Raw genomic sequence first — 13952 nt, 5'->3', positions numbered from 1 at the left:
GTATGGCATGGCACGTTGTCTTGCTGATACAGGTATAGGCCTTACCCGAAGTATTGCCATAATGTTGGAAGGGCATAATCGTCCAGGCTGTCCTGGTATTGCACAGCATTCATGGTTTTGTCGATAACGACTAATGGGCTCAAGCCAAACCATGAAAGGAGCTACATACTATGACATTGCCTCCACCAAACTTCATTGTTGGAAGGATATAATCAGGAAGGAACTGTTCCCCTGGCATTCGCCACACCCAGGAACGACCATCAGACTGGTAGAGTGTGAACCTCGACTCGTCTGTCCACAGGAGTGTTCTACACTGCTGTACAGTCCAGGATTCGTGCTCCTTACACCATGTTAATTGGCATCTAGCATTTGTTGAGGTGATCAATTCTGTTGAACTGTTGAGGTAATTCTGTTGAACGTGTCATCTTGCATGCCCACTTTTGCAATTGTCTGTTCGAAGTCCAGTGTGCATATTTATAGCAGGTTCTGTGATGTGTTGCATGCAAAGGACCTGTTCCCCCATCCTTGGAGGGGTGTCCCGATATTAACGGTAGGGCAGTGTATATCCAACGCAGTAATAACACTGTGCACTGATTACAGTATCACGTTTACTTTATAAATTATATGTAAGTAAAATTCAAATGTTATTATCGATACACCAGTTATGCAGCAATAATTCTACCACACTTTCAAGTTTGCGTTGCATGTGTTAGGCTACACTGTTACGCTTGAAAGCTATATGTTAATTATGATATATAACAAAATTATCCAACTAACACCAACATAAGTGATTTGAACTTTAGAGCTACCTGTTCAGTACGATTTAAAAAATTTGAATTCCTCTACCACTCACTCTATAACTATAACAATGGTGGAAGATTCGAACGATACAAATGTTCTACGTATAATATGTAATAACCTACAAAATCTGTAGTTAAATTAAAAATAAAATAAGTCGCGTGACTAGGATTATAAAACTACTGATATAGTACGATTTAACATGACAATTACGCCAATCAAACGGCAAAAGTCTTCAAAAACGTATAGTTTCTTGGAGCTGAAAATTCATTAATTCCATTTTGGGCCACCGTTCGAACAGATAGCAGTCGCTATTCGTCTTGAAGGCTGAAAAACAAAATTGAAGACAAGAAAACATAAGATCAACCCAACCACGAGTGTGCCAGCATACCCCTTCTTATGCCTGGGCCACTGAAAAGTACATCCCAGCCCCAATGACTAGAAAAAGGAATCAATCAAAGACTAACCGCGTCATACTAGTCAAGCCAATAACAATGAGACTCAAAAAAAACAAACAAAGAAATCTAGATGGAGATAACGACAAAGCTAAAGAAGGACTTGAAGAACATAAAAATAAAAAGCACAAGGAAAACAAGAGCAAAGACTATTATCATTGAAACTGCCAACAATGAAGATTTAACTAAGATCAAAAGCTGTTACAACTTTACCTCCATTGGCGTGAATTTAGAGATGCCAAAAAGCTTGGACCAACACTGGCTATTTATGATGTGCCAAAAGACATCACTAAGGAGGAACTGATTGAAGACCTGCTACATAAAAACCCAGAAGACTTTGGATTCATTGAAAAGGAGATGAACAAAGATCTTAAGATTAGGTTTTTCCCCCAAACCCACAGCCAAAGGGACGAGGCACTGGATATATGAGAGACCTCAGGCAACATGAGCCGATCATTACTCTCGCAAAACAACAGAGTTTAACTTGGATAGACTGAGCATAGCATTAAAGCTTATCTAGTTACTTCAAGATGCTTTAAATGTCTTTGCTATGGGCACCCTGCTAAATACTACCGAAAATAATTCTCAACCTGGGGACTTCATTACAACAGAAAATAGATTATGAATAATCACACCCACAGAGGTAATTACAATAGAGCAACAATAAAAATAGTTCAATTGAACTATCAGAGATCCGTGCTAGTAATGGAACATTTATCAAAATTAATCCAGGAAGAAAAACCAACAGTAGTACTCTTACAGGAGCCCTACTCTTACAAAGGGGTTGTCAAGGGGCTGCCATCTACAACCAGAATAATTCAGTCTGAAGTGGATACAACTGGACAAGGGAGAAATGCTATTGCCCAAGTTTGGGCTGCAATAGCCATTACTGATCTTCACTGACTTCACAATGACAAAAATAATTGGTCTACGCTTCACCCATGCTACCTGTGTATGTGTTGAGGGTCCCACAAAAAACAAATTATGATATTAGTGTCACCCGTAAATGATTACATCTACCCATATATTTATTTTCTCAGTAAATTGCTGCATTTGTTCTCTGGTCGATTTACCTGTTTTGCTGAACGAAAAAATCCCAGTTTCTGAGGGAAAAAACCTTGCTATCTATGCCTGAGACCGACTGAGTGAAAATAGCCCATTAAAGTTCCTCGCGTCATCGACGGGATTCGAACCCGGGCCTTAGGGCCCATGTGCAGGGAGGACGGTGATGTTACCACTTAGTCTGTGCGGTGATGGATTCCAGTGATCACTAAGTGTAATCATTTTTCATAAAAAATTCTGCATGTTTCAGTAATTACGTAACCCATAGTTTGAGTAGTAATTCCTACTTTAAATTTTAATTAATTTATGAATATTGAATAAGTCGCGTGACTAGGATAATAAAACTACTGATATAGTACGATTTAACATGACAATTACGCCAATCAAACGTTTAATTTATAGATTATAAAGAAAATAAATAAATTATCTTTATCTTCATAAATTATATAGAAATAATTTATAAAGATTTAATTAATTAAAATTAATTAATTTTCATAAATCTTACGTAACTTGCTAAAAATAGTAGAATGGTTATTACGCGTTCACTTGTGTAAATAATTTCATGCATATTAATGCTTTTTAAGATAAAACTAACGGTAATTTCTTTTTTCCATCCTAAAATGGATCTTGAATTTTCCTGGTTCATGAATTTCCAACTCTTTTAAAATCTCTGTGGTTATGCTTGCACCCTTGTAACGACTTTACCCTTTTTTCTTTTTCTTTTTTTAATAACATTTGACACTGCACACAGCAGTGCGCCTATACCCAAAATATTATATAAGTATGTTCCTACTTCAAAAAAGTCTGACTTTGAACCACAGTTCTGAGTTACTAGTTGCAAAAACTGTGATTCGGCAGGTGCACTTTTCAGATTCCCTAAAGTCCAATCGGCTGGATCAAACACCGTTTTTACCCACGCACTTTCAGTTTTAACCATGGTGGCCAATTTCACAGTTTTTTCCCCTGGTGTTTCTTGTATCCTCCCCACACCGGGCGAAAAAGGCCCGGGCTCGAATCCCGTCAATGACGCGAGGATTTTTAATGGGTTTTTTCACTCTATGGCTGAGTTAGTCGGTCTCAGGCATAGATAGCAAGGTTTCCCCCACCCAGAATCTGGGGTTTTTTCGTCCAGCAAAAACAGGTAAATAGATACACACGCAAATTACAGACACAATGCGTATATGGGAGAAATTCTGGGTGACGCTAAAACGTTGGTTTGTGTGCGTTTGTACCAACAGGACAGTATTTTCTTGCAGATTGCACTGTGGTGCACACTGCTAGAAAATCCAAGAAAATACATTCATGTGAAGCAACCCTTTGAAATGTGCTTTCAAAGGGCAATATGATCAGTTTTGTATTTTGGAGAGAACAAAACTTTAACATAAGGAAACAACAAGCTGTCCACCACAGAAAATACACCAATATTTTGGAACTCCAGCCATGGTATAAGTACACATGTGGGGTTTATTAAGGCGTCATCATGCACATGCCTAGGAAGGCAGTAAGAAAAATAGTCAAATGATTCCATGATAGTGAAACAATTTATCTAGGAAACTACTGCAGGCAAATGGAACCCGATTAGTGAGAGATCATTAAAGGATGGATGCTTGTGCAATACCATCATACTGAGCACACTAAGAAAAGTTGGATTGAAGGAAGTTGCCACAGCCAGTGAATATGAGCTGTTGAATTCTAATGTGCATAGATTGAGCATAGAAGAACTTTGGGCGCTAGTAGAGATTCATATCACAAACGATGACAAACAAGAGGTTGTGCCTGAGAAACAGTTTCAAAAATCTGGCGTTTCAAATAAATTTCAAATGCATTATACATTCGAACAGAGCAGCATATTCCTTATTTTGAGCAAACAATTTCATTAGGGGGCTGTTCTGAATAATACAAATGGCTAAAATGTCATTCTTGAGCCACGCAAGATGGTTATGCAGCTAACGGTAGATGTTTTCTTTAAAAACGAATCATTCTTACCAGTACGAATAAGAATCGTGACCCATACTCATACATCATTTATGGACTCTTTAATGGAAGCAAATCAATATAAATCGTGATTCAATGAACTTATTTTTCTATTTACAAAATAAATCATTTGCTCCATAAATTACACATTCCATTTATATTATTTTTGAAAAGGTTGGAAACTCATCAGCAAACTAGCCAAAAAATACAAACCTTTATTTCAAACTGGCCACCTTTGTTTCAAATAACAGCAATTATGCAGCATGGTGCAGTGCAAGTATAAGGCGTTTTTTCCTAATTGTAACCATTCTCCCAGCAAAATATCGCACGGTATAAAATGACAAAGTTGGAGGAAGAAGACTTCGTTGCCTAGCTCTCTCCAGCATATCCCAGACATTCTTGAATGTCTGGGATATGCTGGAGAGAGCTAGACAACGTATAAAGACCAGGGAAGATGGTGGAAATTTGTATAATATTCTTGGAACCATTGTGGCACGATGCTGTTGCATTGTCATTTGTAAAGTGTCATCTCCTTCGGGATAAGTGCAACATTGCATGGAGCTGATCTAATACAAACTATGGGTACTCCCTGGATGACATTCGACTTGTTTTGTCGGCATGTACTTGATCTGGTATCAACGGATCCAGTCTGTACCAACAAAATATTTCGCATACCATGATACCACCTCCAGATTTTGGGTTGTCTTAATAAGGGTCTATCGCTTCGCCAAGTTCTCGTGACACTCTCTGCCCACCATCAGAGCAAAACAAAGTGCATCGTGATTCATCTGCCCACCATCAGAACAAAACAAAGTGCATCGTGATTCATCTGCCCACGACTTTCTTGGCACCACTGCAAGACGATTTTTGTTTTTCTCAGAAACAAGTGATTTCCGAATAGGCAGGCAACTTCCAATACCTAATTTCTTCAATTCCATGTGCATGGTAAGGGTGAAATTAGGCAGTTTTTGGGTGGTTGAATTCAGATGTTATTTTCTGCACATTGAATGTCCTATTTTCCGTACAGTCCTCCTTAGAGTACGATGGCTTCGATCTTGAAGTACTGTTTTTTATGCCACACTTAAGCCTTTGAGATGTGGAAGGACCACTTGCTTTCCTGTCATTAAAAACTTTTGATGAAAGGGCTGTTTTCAAGAAACTAGTTATATCTTTCCTTTCTTGAATTGAATCGTGGCTCCTGCTAAACGGTAAGACCTTTTTTTCAAAGTCTAATAGATCACGCGTTTTCCCCATTCTGGATTCAGATTACTGCAGTTGAACAGCCTGCACAATCTTTATATTCACACAGGCAACACGTAATCACTCCAAGTCACAATTTTATTTGCATTTCTTCTGTCTGTAACTGTCTGGGAGGCAAGGCCGCCAGTCCGCCTCCTCCTCCCCATCCCAAAAATCAACAAATCATTAGCAAATAGCACTTTCATTTTTTCTGTCCCAATCCTTTTCTCCACAGTATTTGTTTTATCAACCATTAGTAGTATATCCTGCCTTAGTCCACTATTAATTTCAAACTAGCCTGTATTTCCAATTGTTGTTCTCACCTTGCTTTCGGTCTCTCTGTGTAGACTTTTAGTAAGGTCTTACTAAAAGGTCTTTTAGTAAGACTTTTAGTACAATTCATGCTGAGGGAAATGGACCATAATCTGCCATGCTGGTCCAGTGCGGGTTGGCAGATCGACCGTATTCAGCAGTCAGGGGCTTGAACCCCAGTCTACTCAAAGAGCGTGTACTACTGCACTTTCGCTCCTGACCACTCGGCTACGCGTAGTACCCTCCATTAACTATTTTCCTACTTCCTGTTTACAATTAACAATTCCCATACCCTTCTCTCTATGCTGTCGTATGTCAAATCATAAATTTTTATTTCATATTTTATTAGAAAACTTAAATTTTTTATTCGTTTTTCATGCTGTCATGGCTCTCATGCCTCTTGCCATGGAGACGAAGGTTCTTCCATATTCCATGATTTCGGGTAGCATATGTTTAAAGTTTATGTTAATTCCTCATTGTTAACGATATCATTATTTTCTTTATTTCTGCATATAAAACAATGCAGTTTAATAACTTGTCACGAGCTAATTTAAATATATTCTTACTTTCGATTCCTTCAAATTCTTTCTACTTCAACATGCTCTCAATTTTAGCTTTATAATTTCCTTCAGAATTTTTCAAATCAGCAGTAGCATTAAGAGTTGGAATAATTGATTTATCTGCTTTTACTATAATGATGCTGCGACTTTGTGAAGCTTCTGAAAGGTAAGAGAGCTCCTGCAGGATGTCGATCATTTAATCCCAGGAGCTCACATCTGGTGAGTATGGGCTTGGTAAACCCAGGGTCCTGAGCTGGTTACCATCATTCTTCTCTTTCTTGGTGATTCCTTTCTACTTCTGACACACACACTCTCTCTCTCTCAGGGTAACTCACGAATTTTTTTGGCTGGTGCAGCAAAAGCCTCAGGCTTCTTTGCACCATATGGCTAATAATAATAATAATTAGTGCTAAATCGTTGAAAAATTCGATTTAAAAGTGAGTTTAATAATCCTGAATATTTAACTTCTGATTCAAAATGTTTTCACAAAGTGGGATCATTCCTTCAAACTGCAATTGTCGTTTACAAGCTACAAGATGCCCATTGTGGCCCGTACACGCAACCGATCTTTGTAATTTCCAAGTTCTTTAGCAATCATCCTCAAATCGCACTGGTTTTTAGGAGATTGGTCATACAATGCAAGTAGTTTTTTTTTTTTTTTTTAATTATTGCCTGTATGCCATTATATCTTGGAACATTTTCTTCACAGTGAAGGCCTTGGTGCAGTTTCACAACTGCCAACATTTCATCTTCAGAAATTTAATATCTTAGTTGCCCTCATTTCCTCCCCCAACGTCGCTATGGAATCACTGAGATATTCAAACCATCGGAATCACTGATATATTCAGCTACTGCGACAATGTAAACTTATACAGGAAAAATTTACTAGAAGGCATAGATCACTAACTTCTCCGAAAAACAGATAACTGCTTTCTGGGGTAAAGGGGAACCACAACCCAGGTTTACCAGAGGCAATTATCTATGTCAGGAATACGCCTTAATCTTCTGACTGGCTACGGAAAGCATATTGATTAGTGCAACTTCTCGGTAGGTGGCTGCATAGGTTTTATAGGCACATTACAGAACAGTAATCCCTTTAACCTTTAATTCATGCTTTCTAACTGCCTAAATTGCATAAAGGCCAGAGGCAGGAACAATGCGTAAACTTTAAGTATCTTGTAATCCATTCTACAGAAACCATTTGAAATGTAATTATTACCAAAGGGGAAATTCAAAAAAATTCGCTATAAAGAAGTTCGTTAAACAGAGGTCCCACTGTAATTAAATCAACAATGAAGCAATTTTAAAACACATAACTGGTCGACTGCACCATTAAAATACTAGGGACAGGGGGCCCACTCATCCCACCACAGTTCTGGCTCTGAATACTAAATAATTGAATTCAGGATTTCATTTGTAAAATAAATTATCATTTCAACAATGGACTTGCAAATTTTTAAAAAGAATAAATAAATAATGGGCTCTCATGAGCCCACTATAGCTCACCACTGAATACACATCCTTCCTAAAATGAAGCTTCCACACCTGCATGCAGAACTCGAGATGTGGTCTAACTATTGCCTTATACAATGGTACAATCACCTCCTCATCTCTGCTGGCAAAATTCCTGTACATCATCGACAAAACCCCTGTCCTAGCAGCCAATCTGCACTGCTCAGAAAAAAAACTTCATGTCAGACTGTATAGTTACCCCCCAGTTCTTTTTTCTTTCTCCACCACCTTGTGTGTAGTACCACACAGGTGTACATTATTCTGTTCTGGGATTACTGCTGCTCATGTATAGCATCTTGCATTTATCCATTTAAATCTCAATTGCCACCTCTCATCTCAGCCCATCTACTAAATTTCTGTTTTGTTGTGGAAAATGCAATATGATTCTTCTTATTGTTCATCCTGCCAATGTATCTATCTAAAAGCTTACATAATTAAGCTGAAATGCATTCATTTAATATTAAATATTGAAAATAAAAAAACAACCTGGGGTACTCCACTAATAACATTAATCCAAGAGCAGTGCCACTGATAACTAGTATCTTCTCACACTAGACCATGACTTTATCCACAGCAGTAGCTTGTCTCCCCAAATGCCACATTGCATACAAGTGGAGCCTATGATGTCAAAAAGGTAACCTATTTTATAATGATTATTCAGTCAAGATTGCCCATTAACAAATCCATGCCATAATTGATATATAACTGCATTCTTGTCTAAAGGAACCTGCATTACTTTTTTAACTAGTGACTCTTATTTTCCTTGGAACAGATGCCAAGTTTACAGGTATGTAATAACTCACCTTGACTTTTGTTGATTGAGGATACATTCATACATATCCAGTCCACAAAGACCTCCGTTAACTCAAGGATGCTCTCAAAATTATAGCCAAAGGTTTGCTTATCTCTTTTGCTGCCTCTTAACGTATTTTGATACATCCCATTCACCTAAGGTGCAATATTTACCTTTAACTTCAGCAATTTCTCCTCCACTTTCCTGTTATCACAAAATGATTCAACTATAATCCAAGGCAGATGAGACCATCCCCTTTGTGACTCGATTGCAAACTAGTTTCTATGTACTATAGATTTCTGTATCCTCTGATAACATATCCATCCAATGTGTTTCTTTTCTGCCACTAGTTTCATCAATTCATGTAACATCCATTTAGGTATAGGCCATGAACAATATCTCTTAGCTCGTATGAAAAGCCCAGTAGCTTTTATGATTCCTTCTCTGAATGCTTCCCATTAGGATTTGCAGTTAATAACATTAGTTTCCACTGAATGGTACTTAAGAATCTGAGACAACTATGTGTCACCTTTGCAGAAGCCCTTCCCTTGGCTCTTGCCAGCAATTACATCTTTAATTAAATTCCATATCAACATACTGTAATCACTATCACATACTTGTTCTTTTATCTTCATATTCTTAATTAACTACATAATATATAGTTAATATAATATATATAATATCAGTGTAGATACACCATAGTTTACCCAAAAACTTAAACTATGTATGTAGTATAAAAGGCATCGTCTTAATTGCATCTCATATTGTGGCTGCCTTCACGAGATACCAGGTATTGCACTACTTTGAATAAGTAACGCTTCTCTAGCAGAGAAGACTACTGTTATTTATTCTCAGTGGATACCACCACCCAGACGGTACCATTTCAAAGCTGTTGGATTATCAGCGGTGGGTGGGCAGGTACCCTGGTAATGCAACATGCCATCACAGTCGCGAAGTGATTCCACAATATCAGAGATGCCAAATGGTGTACAGATAATGCATTTAAAGATGAAATGCACAAGGCATAGTTATATATGGGTTTTAGGCAGTTAACTATATAATATCGGTGTAGGTACACCATCGTTACTCATAAATTTAAACTACGTATGTAGTATAAAAGGCATCGTTTTAATTGTATCTCATATTGTGGCTGCCTTCACAACAAGATACCAGGTACTGCACTACTTTGAATAAGTAGTGTAATTCCAACAGCTTTGAAACAGTACCGTCTGGGTGGTGGTATTCACTGATAATAAATAACAGTAGTCTTCTCTACTAGAGAAGCGTCACTTATTCAAAGTAGTGCAATACCTGGTATCTTGTTGTGAAGGCAGCCACAATATGAGATACAATTAAAATGATGCCTTTTATACAGTGAAACTTCTCCTAACGGACACCTCTCGTTAACGGATATCTCTATACAACGGACATTTTCAAATTCCCCAACAATCTGCACTGTTTTGTTTAGATTAGCACTTAATTTGATCTCCCCATAACGGACAGCGGGCGTGCTCACGGCCCTTTTTCTAGGAACGTTTCTTCCACGTATTGCCTCAATCGTGTGTTTATTTTCTATTTCCGATTCTCTGAATTTTATCAAGGTTTACGTCGCGGTTCTAAACCCTTTTTCAAGAATTTTAAGGCACGTGTAAAACTTCTGATGAATTCGGTGTGTGCAGGGGGGGGGGGGAATATGGTCGGCCTTTCGTCTTTTCAGTTTCAGTTTTGTTCAGTGTCGTGTGAAGTGCACAATGTCTTCTTGTAAACATTTAACTTTAAAAGATAGTCGAACTCATTAATGCGTATGATCAGCAAAAAAATAGTGTTCGCAATCTCGCTGTAAAATTCAAAATCGGGAAGACGCAGGTAAGCGACATCCTAAAGAAAAAAAATTTAACTGCTCAAACAATTTTGGCAACACGGAAATGATCAGGTTCAAAAATCATTCCCGAAAACTGTTGGACATCAAATTTGTCGCGCACGTGCTAAAAAAAAATTCCCATTAATGGGCCTATTATTAGGGAAAAGGCTTTGGAGGTTGCAAAATCTATGGGAGTAAATGAGTTCAAAGCTTCTGTGGGATGGCTAGACAAGTTCAAAACTCGGCATAAAATTTCTTGGAAAACCTTGGAAAGCTGTTGATACTGGGGTTGTAACAGCACTCTGTTACAACCGTCAAATTGGAAGATTTATGTCGTGATTTTGAAGCTAAGGATATTTACAACTGTGACGAAACAGGGTTGTTTTTTTAAAGCTCTTCCTGAAAACACAATGAGTCTATAAAACGAAAAGTGCCAGGGCGGAAAAATTTCTAAGGAATGCTTGACTGTACTATTGTGTACAAATATGCTGGGAGACTTTGAACAACCTCTTGTTATAGGAAACCCACAAAATCCTCATTGTTTCAAGGGCATAAAGTTGAATCTTTTGGATGTTGACTGGAAGTCTAATAAAAAAGCATGGATGACACGAGATATCATGAGCGAATGGATAAGTCACTTTAACCAAAACATGATTCGTCAAAACAGAAAAATTATTCTTTTCAAGGATAATGCTGCATCTCGCATGCACATTGAATTGTCCAACATTCAAATCATTTTTCTGCCACCAAACACATCTGCAGTGTTAGCCCTTGGATCAAGGGATAATAAAAAATTTTTAACTTCACTACAGAAAACGTGTTTTAAGACATCTCATTGCAAACACGAACGATGTAACATGTGCGAGTGACCTTGCAAAGAAAATCAGCATCCTAGATGTGATTCAATGGATTTCCTCTTCAGTAAATGCAATTAGAAAACAAACTGTCGTGAACTGTTTTGTAAAGTCTGGCTTCTCAAACGCAAAAATTGAAGTTGTGAACACCAATGTGGAGCACCAAGAAGAACAAGAACTTCAACATCTATTGATAATGTACGATACTTCAGCTACAAGTGACCCTGGCTACAAAGATATAGACTCGAACCTCACTACAGAAGATGGTGCTCTAGATATCAACATTATCATCGATATTTTTCAAGAAGTTCCTCATGAGGATGAAAAAATGGAAGGAGGTCATTCTGTCGAACATATTAATGACGAACCACCGATGAAAATAGAAGCACTCGTACAAATCAATCGTTTAAAAATGTTTTTCGCCGCTGAAGAAGATACTGACTTTCGATGGTTTGTTCACTCCAAACAAATGTTGAAAACAAAATTATCAGCCGGAAGAAGGTGCAGAAGAAAATAAGTGATTACTGTATGTATTTTTCTTAAGATAAAGTCATAATATGCATAGCACAATTGCATGTATATTATTTACAAAAATATTGTTCAAAATCTGTATATATTTTAATTTAATTTTACATTAAACATTTAACGATTTTTCTTTCTTTTTTTTTTTTCTCCCTCAGACTTCTTGTTAGCGGACACTTCTCTCTAACGGACACATTTTCGTTCCCCATGGCTGTCCGTTAAAGGGATGTTTCACTGTATTACATAGTTTAAGTTTATGGGTAAACATGGTGTATCTACAGACATTATACAACATTTTAATTACTTAAAACCCATATATAATTATGCCTTGTGCGAGGTTATCACAACACTGTTCTTTCTTCATCCACTACAAGGCACTCCAGTGCCTTGTAGCTTTTCCCTGCAGAAATGGAGTATTATTGGAAAATTTCTCATTCTCTCCAGGTAATTTTCCATTTATTCTTCACATAGGGTGCACAATCTTCGTCTACACTCCATTAGGCTAGCTATTTTATTCTTCTCTACATTAATTTCACTTTGTGATAATTTTAGACCGGTATGAGAAACATACTGTCTCACTGGTTTTCTGGAGTTTTTCGCTTCTGAAAATTTCTTCTGATCATTTTGTGTAATTATAACTTTTTGTCTGAAATGAGACCTACCATCTCACTGACATTTTAGAGCTTTCTCTCTTTCCTCCAGTGCTGTCTTTATTCTTCTTAAAAGTTGGTATTAATAATGTCAAATTTTTTTTTTTTTTTTTTTTTTTCAAACTTTATTTCCTGACTGCATGAATACACGTGTTTCATCCTCTACCTGTATAAAGAAGCATTTATAGTTTAGCTGCTCTTATACTAACATTACATCTGCACTTTTACCATGTTTATCACAATTTCTTCTAATTAAGACTACAAGCAGAGTTCTTTTTTCGAAATCCAAAAAAAAATTTGGGCTCAATATATAAATTGATCATTTACTTCACGGTACAGAAATACCTTAATCTTCACTGTTCAGGTCTGACTGTGCTCTCTCCTTTTTAAAAAATCTCTTTCAACGTGCATACACTTGTGAATCCACTCATATATGCAACCCAGAAGCAATTTCTGAACAAGTCTTTGACAGTGGTCGTTGTGGCATAAGTTGTAAGATTCTTAGATTATGAACCTTCTTTTATGCACCTGTAGCACTTGAAAACTGATTTCTTCACACTTGTGTCCATAAAACTCTGACATTTCAAAGTCTCTGTAGCACTCATACCACACTGAATAGTGAATAACAAAACACTGCTGTCTCCAAACCTTACATTATGCACCTCATAACTTAAGTCAACTACCAAACAACACCTCAGAACTCGCAACTGTGTCACCATACTCTTCCACATAATATGCTCTCCTGCCTGTTATCAGCAGTTTGTTAAAACTTGAATGGTTGTATAGTGCTAGTGGCATTCCACGAATCAAATGATTGGTCTGTGTAATATGATTTCAAAGCGTGCATGTTCCTGGAGAAGGGAAGAAAACATGACCACAAATTAAATTTGATTCTTTCTTGAATATTGTAATAGAATGAAATACAAATTGTTTTTGAAATCAGTTTGCTGAATGGTTTGTATGGTAACACTTGCATTTTGTAAATCAAATGATATACCTGTGTAATATGATTTAATTGTGTGTGTTCCTGAAGAAGGGAAGAAAACATGACCACATCTTTTTTGATCATATTTATTTGCTTCAAATAAAAAAAATTGCAAAATGTATATATATAACACACATAAACATACATATATATATATACAAAATTTAAAATCTCTGAATTAAACTTTTTGTGTGCTTGAGAATTTAGAAAATCTAAGGGGGAAGAGAGAGAAAAAAAAAAAAAAAAGAGATGAGAATTACAAAAATATGTGATTAATTATTTAACAGTAGTGGAAACATTAAATTTAAGCTATTTTATTAATATATGATAAAATATTTAATTAATATTTAAAAGTTCATAATGGATGTTAATTTT

Source organism: Mastigoproctus giganteus, chromosome 7, assembly GCF_048544385.1.
Source record: "Mastigoproctus giganteus isolate SK-2022 chromosome 7, ASM4854438v1, whole genome shotgun sequence".
Classification (NCBI taxonomy): Eukaryota; Metazoa; Arthropoda; class Arachnida; order Uropygi; family Thelyphonidae; genus Mastigoproctus; species Mastigoproctus giganteus.
Note: the sequence above shows the minus strand (reverse complement) of the source record.